Here is a 9,304-nt window from a genome sequence, read left to right as displayed (position 1 = left end):
TGTTTTAATATTTCTCATACATATTAGAGTATATACAATGATGGGCAGTATACAACTTAGAAAAAATAATGATAATGAATATAGAAACTATAATTTGAGGACAAAATTCTTGAGTAAGTGAGTGTCTGGGATCTAATGGTCATTGGAAAGGTCTTGCCATATGTTGGGCAAACCAATGTGTTTCAACTTTGTAGTGTTTTTTAGGTTTACTCGCTTGTATTGGGACAGCACCATGTGTGTATAGTCTATGGAAGGCTGCTGGTACTTGCCTTCAGAGCTGCAGATTGCAAATTAAGGATTGCCTTCATGCTTAGGAGGGGCTGTTTGCTGTTGTTTGCTGAAGAAGGGTTCTTTTTTCCCCCAGCCTGTTTTGCTGGAGAGTGGAGAGAGCAGAGAGAGAGAAAAAAAAGTCCAGAGGGTGAGTCCAGAGAATGAGTCTGAGTTGTGGAACCAGAGACCAAGTCAGGGTTGGGGAGCCCTGATTTCCATCTGGCCTGTTTGGCTGGGGCGTGCTGAGGCTAGCAGGGGCCTATGAGTCTGACTTAGTCCACAATGCTGAGGGGCTTGGCAGCCCTTCTTGTTTGCTTATCCGCCGTTATGAGACTTTAATAAATAGAATGGCCCACCATCCTTTGGCTCCACTGTTCCTTTACCGTCTGCCCGAATCCAATATGAACCTTCATGGTGATGGCGGTTGCCCCTGGTCTTACACCATAAACAGAAAAACAAATAATCTACCCATCAAAATAAGAGGAAAAAAAGAACATATAGTTTCAACTTTACAACCTGGGCTCAACATTATGGCTCCCACAAAGAAGGGTGGCAAGAAAGGACATTCTGTCATCAGTGAGGGAGTGATCACTGAGATAGTGAATAAAGAGTACACCATTGACAACCACAGGTGCAGCCATGAAGTGGGTTTCAAGAAGCATGCCCCTCAGGCACTCAAAGACATCCGGAAATTTGCCATGAAGAAATGGGAACTCCAGATGTACGTATTGACACCAGGCTCAACAAAGCTGTTTGGGCTATAGAAATAAGGAATGCCCCATACTGTACCTTAATGCCATTATCCAGAAAACATAATGAGGATAAAGATTCACCAAATAAGCACTATACATTGATCACCTAAATACTTGTCACAACTTTAAAAGCTTACAAACAGTTAATATGGATGAAAACTACTGATAGTTGAATAAGTTATAAAACTAAAAAAATAAAGAGTATATTGTTTCAGATATACGGACTGGTAGATTTAGCGATGTGAGCACATCCAATTTCTCTTCTGATTGCTTTTACTGCTATTGTTTCTTTTTTTGGGGGGGGTTGTTTTTAATACATTGGGGAGATTTATGACAAGGTTCTCAGCTGAGAGTTAAAACCAGGGTGAGTGTATTAGAAGTTTGAAGACACATGAGATTCTATTAAATAGTTGCATAGGCCCTGGCTATTTGGCTCAGTGGATAGAACGTCGGCCCAGCATGCTGACATCCTGGGTTCTATCCTCGGTCAGGGCACACTTCAGAAGTGACCATCTGCTTCTCTTCCCTTCTCTCTCTCTCCTTTTTCTCTCTCTTCTCCTATAACAGCCAGTGGCTCCATTGGTTCAAGTGTTGGCTCCAGACACTGAGGATATCTCTGATGATTCAAGCATCAGCCCCAGACAAGGTTGCCAAGTGGATCCTGGCCCAGGCACATGAGAGGGTCTGTTTATCTCCCTTCCTCTCACTTAAAAAAATTTTTTTTAAGTAGTTGCCTATTTATAAATAAATGAACCAGAGTTAAATCTTCAGAGACTGAGATACAGGTGCAGAGGGTCAGGTAGAGATGAATTTTCATGGGTGATAGTTAAATCAGGGCAATGACCTCCCAGTGCGTGTTCAGGAATTACTGGCTTTAATAACCTTGTAGGACGAGTCTAATGGTGGCATCCAACACAAGCCACACCTCTGGCAGGGTCTTGGCTATGCCTTTCCTTTCTTTTTTTCTTTCTTTTTTTTTTTTTTTTTTTTTGTATTTTTCTGAAGTTGGAAATGGGGAGGCAGTCAGACAGACTCCTGCATGAGCCCGACTGGGATCCACCCAGCATGCCCACCAGGGGGCGATGCTCTGCCTATCTGGGGCATCGCTCTGCTGCAACCAGACCCATTCTAGTGCCTGAGGCAGAGGCCATGGAGCCATCCTTAGCGCCTGGGCCAACTTTGCTCCAATGGAGCCTTGGCTGCAGGAGGGGAAGAGAGAGACAGAGAGGAAGGAAAGGGGGAAGGGTGGAGAAGCAGATGGGCGCTTCTCCTGTGTGCCCTGGCCGGTAATTGAACCTGGGACTCCCACACACCAGGCCGATGCTCTACCACTGAGCCAACTGGCCAGGGCCTGCCTTTCCTTTCTTAAGAACTACTAAATCTGGGTCTCTAGGATTCAGGCAAATCCTTTAATCCACTCAAATTTTGTCCACTCAAAGGCTCTTATTTGTTATGAAAACCAGAATTGGGTTCTGTTTTCTGCAACTAATAACCTTACATAAACTGGCAAACATTGAGGAGTTTCCTGAAACCTGTGGCAAATAGCTGAACCCTAAAAGGAATTTTATCATAAATTAAAGCCATAGTTATTCAGTTAATCCAACTAACAAATATCCTTTTCAGTTAAATAATTTGCTCACATAGTCTCTGTATGAATGCCTCTAAAACCATGGGTATTACAGGTACAAGTACATCAGGTAGAATATTTAAGAGTTAAACATCACTGTCAGGCACAGAATGAAATTTTAATCAAATCCTACCAGAGAATTTTGTAACTAGGTCAAAAAAGGAACATATTTCCCTCTAATGATCTGTATCATGTAAATCACCCCCAGAGAGCATACAGGCAAAGGAACCCTTGGTGAAAGTATTAGCTATTACTATATAAGGAAAATGTTCCAGTAAAGAACTCCTGAAAATTGCATCACTTGTAGTTTTAAACTGAGAAAAGTGAGAAAGCTAAATATGCTGCTTCAAACCCACAGCTGTAACATGAGCAGGAATAATAACAATTTCTTACAACTGGATTGCTCTCCAGTGAAGCCACAATACTCTTTTCATTACATGAAAGTAAGAGTAGTGATCTCAAATAGACCACATTTTCTTTATTATCCAGGAAAATCCAGATTTCCTTACATTTTTAAATGTTTATTTATTGATTTTAGATAGAGAAAAAAGGAAGGGAGGAGAGAGAGAGAGAGAGAGAGAGAGAGAGATCAATCTGTTCCTCTGTGTGCCCTGACCAAGGATCAAACTGACAAACAACTGAGCTATTTGGCCAGGATAGATCTCCCAAATTTTATTCCATTCTTCCATTTTTTCTATTAAAAATAAAGAATTAGAAAAGTCTAAATCTTCTTATACTTCTGGTGTCAAACTATTATCTCCAGACAGCCTTTGGAACATACAAGATAATTTTAATCATATTTTGTCATCTAGTTTAAGGGATTGAAAAAAAATGACATATTTTTCCATAAAGTTGTATTTTATTTAAAATTGCATGGGTACACAATTCACTCCAGTATTTAATAGTGTTGCTGTTACCAGCTGTTTTTAGAAGAATTCATTGGCTCTTCAATTATGGTCTCTTAAATCATTCTTAAATAAATATCTGCTTGCAGGCTTCTCCAAGTGGCATTTTCAATTTTTTTTTAATTCACTTACCTTAAACCTTTTTTAAAAAAATTTTGCTAGCTAATTATAAAAATGCTTATTCCAACAGGAAAGACATCTTTATTTGAAGTATAATCAATAGAGCATTAATTTCACTTTAATAATATTCTTTCATGTTTTCTAAGCAAAAATCCTGATAGAAAAAGAGAAAAGTGAGCACAGGCAAAAGTCTAAAGTGAAATGTAATTTGACTCTAGTATAAGGTCAACCCTCTATCTGTGACTCTCCTATTGCTAGTGGTTTGGGGGCAACTTCTATTGTACTAAACTACAGATTGTCACTCTCAGAGTAGCATCTCATTATCTAAAATGAATATACTCCTTTATCCTATTCTCACCCATTAAAATTATGATGTAAAATGATTAAAGAATTATACTAATTGCCAATATTACCTCAGTCCTTACATATGTCCGGTAGCCATCCATCCAGTATAAACCAGCTCAGTTAATGCTCAACAATCATTTGGTGAGTTGGTACTATTACTCCTTGTTACACATGAGGATGCTGTGTTTTAGTTTACAAGCTGAATTCTGGGAAAATACTATTCTAATAGTATTTCTAAAACTGTGGATTAAAAAGTTTTCTGAATAAATAAATACACTGGATTAGTGTATCTGTCTCAGCATTTATGCCTAAAACACTTTAAAAGATTTAAAAAACAATTAAAAATAAAACTTTCTGCTAAGACGACTTCTTTATAAAAATGGTATAAGCCTTTCTCTGAATCTTTCTTAAGAAAAATATATTGCTTTTTTTTGTTGTCAAAAAGTTTCCAAGTGTTCAAGTCCTAGAATGCCATGTTCAGATGAAATGCCCTTGCAAAGTGCTTTCTGTATAGAATTTATATAGTTTGCAAACAGGCTGATATAAGGGGAAAATTCACTTTCAACCAGTATTCTTCTCCAAACGAGGTCATCTTTCTTTAATTCTCTGAAGATAAAGTCTAAGAAAACTATATTTGTCCAGGTCAATCCAAATGGCAGATCAGAAAAAAGCTGTAAAATGCAGCCTGACAGGGTTGCCATGGCTCATTTGAGTTCTGCGTACCTACTTCTTGCCCACCTGATTTCATCACAGAGAAAATCCACAGGGAATGAGCTGGGGAAAAAAAACCATGCTTTCTGATCATTTGATCTATTTTGTATTAGCCTAAGCTAAAATTTATTTTTTACTCCTCTATTAAAACCTTTATCAGCAAAATGAGTTCTATTACTTCTAATGTGCATTTGATTATGGCAAGAGGTAATCTGAGTTTAGCTTTCCTATGATGCAGTCTCATTTTGACAAAGAAAATTTGGAAGATAAAGTACAATATATATATATATTTTTTTTTTTCTCTAAAGGTACATCTGCTCATGCTTAGTAAAAAACAGAAGGAGAATCAACTACTTTCATGTGATAAATTCAGGAAAATAATTTAAACAAGACCTAAATATAAGAATTCTGTTTGTACCTTTTCCACAATTCTTTAAATTCACATGTTGATAGAAAGCAATCAAAGCACAGTGTCTAACACCTCTTCTCTTTATGCCAACCTGAGGAAGGAACTAGGTGTAAGGGTGGAGAGCCAGCTATGGGGTAGCACCAGTGTGACAACACACTGAGTAACATTGATCTGGACATACTGTCAGGTGGATGAGAAGAGGAACAGCATTTTTAGTGTATAGATAAAAACTAAGTGAAGGCTTTATACACCTCATTAAATATCATATATTGTTATTTAAAGAGTTCAAACACATAATAGAAACACAAAAATAGAAACACTTCCTAAAAATACCCATGTGAAAAAGACTCTTTTTATGGAATTTTTTATAAAACAAGGTAACTTATAGCAATAACCCTTCCATATAAAGATAGCTTTATGTATTATTAAAAAACAATTACACTTGGATGCTTCCAGTGGAAGAAACAGATTGCAAATGGAAAAGAATTCTTGATGATAGACTTTCTAGTTTCCAGAAAGTCATTGCTGATTTATAGAACTCTTTGGAAAGAAGAATACAGTGTTGCAATTTTTTTTTTATGTAACAAAGTAGAATCCAGGTCAAAGACACATAACCAGAAAATTAAGATGCTGTGAGACAAAATTCATAATAAAGATATAAATGATCAATATCTATGAACCAAAACACAACTTTATAAAGCAGAAATTAAGAACTGCAAAAAATATATATATACAGAATAGCACTAACAATTGAAGTTAACATGCCACTCAGTTAAAAACTTTTCACATGGATAAAAGAATTAAAAATTTAGAAAACCTAAAGTGGGATAGATATTCATCCTATGAAAAAGTATACACTTTCAAGTCTACACTAAATATTTTATATATGACCTCATTAGGGTCATAAAACAAACCTTAATAAGTAACATAAATTAAAAATCATAGAAATCTAATCCAAAAAAAGAAACACACAAAAACCAAAGAAAAAATTTCCTAAAAATGTATATGTGTACATGTGTGTACATTAGCTTGAGTCATGGATATTGCAACCTTTCTAGAAAATAATAATAAAGATAAACAACTTTTAATCTGTAAAATAAAACTGAAGTGGTGATGACAGTAGTCATAATTTTAAATACTGAAATTAAGAGGTTAAGAAAAATAAATAAACTAAATAACCAGTTAAATATTTTTGAATATGAGAAAAGAAAAAAGCAAAACCAAGAAAGAAAGCAGAAAAGTGGATAGAAAGCAAAAAATGAGTTAGAAGCAAAACATGCAGTCAAATAATTAAACCATAAAGTTGCTTTTTAAAAAAAGTCTCTAAACAAAACAAATAGATAACCTAATTAAAAATAAATGAAAAGTAAAGCATGATATGGTTGGTAGATGGAGGTTTCTTGAATTGTGTACTTTAAACCTGTATGATTTTGCAGATCAATGTCATCCCAATAGATTCAATCAAATGAATAAATAAATCAGAAAAAAAAAGGAAGGAAGGATAGAAAAGAATAGAAATGATTCAACTGTTAAAAATAACAAGAATAATATCCACTGAAACAGGAGATTTAAAATTCTATATTGCATTCATCTATTCAAATGTACGTGAAAACATATAAAAAATAGATACTATAAAAATAGTTTGCTAAATTTAACTCATGTTAACAAGTATAAATAAATTTCTATTAAAATATAAAAAAAAATTCTAAAACTCTATTGCAATACATGGCCCAGGAAATTTCACAGTATAATTCTATGAAATCTTCTATGATCAGATAATCACAGTGCTCTTTAAATTCTTTCAACCAAAGAAAACAAAATTTTCCATAAGCTTTTTGTTGATAACTAACTATACCTCTAATACTCAAATCTGATAAATACTGCTAAATATAAATAAAATAATTAAAGATCAATATAAATTATAAATGCTTATGTAATTATAAAAATAGGCAAAATTCTAAATAGAATATGAGCAAACAGAACCATTTACTATATAATATCACATTACAAATCAACACATCTTGATCATGTGGAATTCATGTCAGGATTACAAGATTGGCCCAATACATATTTAGAAACCCACTAATATACTTCTAAATTTAAAAGTAATAAAATAACCATATTAAAACCCATTCTTGATTAATAATAGACATTTCTTTATATAATGGTGAAACATAGAAATGTCTCCTAAAGTCAAGAAATAAGACAAAAATATTTGATAACATTATTTTTTAGACACTTTAGCCAAAGCAATTAGTCAAGAGAAAACAATTCGAGCATTTGCATTAGAAAGGAAGTGATAAAACTTTCTCTTGCAGGTGTTATAATCCTATACCTAGCAAACCTAAGAGACTTACCAGAAAGAAGAAATAGAAACAGACAATAGTGTGATGATAACCAGAGAGTAAGGAGGTGGAGAATAGGTGGAGTGTGCGAGGAGGGATCGGGAATGGGAACAGAAAAACACTTTGCTTGGGGCACTTGGGACATGATACAGTGTACAGATAATATTTTAGTTGTATACCTGAAATCTGTATGATTTTGCCAACCAGTGTCATTCTAATAAATTTAGTTAATAAAAAAAATGAAAGTCTGTTCTAATTGTTAGTAAGTTCTTTACATTTAGAAAAAATTATGTCTCCCTAACAATCAGCAGTAGTTTTCACTTGGTTTTGTGAAACCATTTGAATGTCAGAATCTTTGTTTGCATGATAGTTCCTTAAGAATTTTAAACACAAAACAAAACAACAACAAATAAAACCTTTCACCATTCCCCAAACTCTGTTCTTTTGCAAGAATGCCAGAATCTTTCAAATAGTCCTTACATGGTTATGAGTCTCCTCCTTTTTTTCCTTTTTTTATGGCTCCTTCTTAAAATATTGCTACCAGACTGGAATAACATTTAGCAAGTAAGTTGCTCAGCATGAAGTAAGAGCTAGTCTATTATGGCTCCACTGATTCTGAGAATAAATTTATAACATCATTCAAATTGTGACACTTTTAAGAGTAAAAGGAATGTTATTGTAATTACGCTGAGACAACAAGAACAAATGAGTCCATCCTTTTCAAACAGGGACCTATGACTCCTCCTATATTAACCTACATTCTATATTTTTGTTAATGTAATTGTTCATTAGACTTCTCATTTCATGGAAAGTACAGTATTGTAAGGTAAAAAAAAATTCCATTGGCATATTTTGTACTGAAAACAGTGGGTGACCTTGAATAAATTCTATTTATCTAAGGCTCAGTTTTCTTATCTATAGAAACTGAAATAAATAAATTTTAAAGCATTTGTAAAAAAAAAGTAGAAACTTTATATGAAAAATTATACTGTCACCATTATTGAGGGCCTTCAAGTGACAGGCCCTTTACATTCATTACTCCCGTCCTCACAAGGGCACTGTAGGAGATTTACAATGAAGCAACTATGAGGTTCAGAGATAAAAGCTGACTGCCTAAGCTATATCATTTCTGGAAAGTAATGAGAATAAGCTATGCCTGAATTTTTGTATCTTTTAAAAAACTTTTGAATAACTCATATTCAAAAATAATAGAGAATAATATAGTAAGCATTCATGCATTGACCATCTATAAAAATCATATTTTGCTATGATTACCTTAGTTATATGTTTTATAGAAACAAGCACATACTATAGACACATGTGAAATCCCTCTGAATTTTCAAAAAAAAAATTTAGTTATTCATTTTAGAGAGGGGAAAGGAGAAAGAAAAAGAGGGGTGGGGAGAAGCAGGAAGCATCAACTCCCACATGTGCCTTGACGAGGCAAACCCAGGGTTTTGAACCAGCAACCTCAGTACTCCAGGTTAACACTTTATCCACAGCACCACCACAGGTCAGGCTGAATTTTTCTAAAATTATATTTATTACCACCTCCCCTAGAAATAAACACCAGCCTTTGTTATTTACTTGTTCCACAAACCACTATTTAATGTCATTTGTTTTTTGTTACATTATATGAGTGAACTGCACTTTATACATTCTTTAGCAATTTTCATTTTTTTAAAGATTTTTTTTCCTAAAAGAGATTTATTTTATTATATATTTTTAGAATTTATTTATTCACTTTGAGAGAGAGAGAGAGAGAGAGAGAGAGAGAGAGGGAGAGAGAATGGGGGGAGGAGCAGGAAGCATCAACTCCC

At 34.4% G+C, this 9,304-nt stretch overlaps 1 pseudogene; it reads left to right on the top strand.

Annotated features, from left to right (window-relative positions):
* The first annotated feature begins 800 nt into the window (after window positions 1-800).
* On the top strand, window positions 801-1,188 carry LOC136388090 (large ribosomal subunit protein eL31-like; annotated as a pseudogene).
* The last annotated feature ends 8,116 nt before the right edge of the window (window positions 1,189-9,304 follow it).

The sequence above is a fragment of the Saccopteryx leptura genome, chromosome 1 (genome assembly GCF_036850995.1).
Source record: "Saccopteryx leptura isolate mSacLep1 chromosome 1, mSacLep1_pri_phased_curated, whole genome shotgun sequence".
Taxonomy (NCBI): Eukaryota; Metazoa; Chordata; class Mammalia; order Chiroptera; family Emballonuridae; genus Saccopteryx; species Saccopteryx leptura.
Note: the sequence above shows the minus strand (reverse complement) of the source record. Positions and strands in the feature narration are given on the sequence as shown.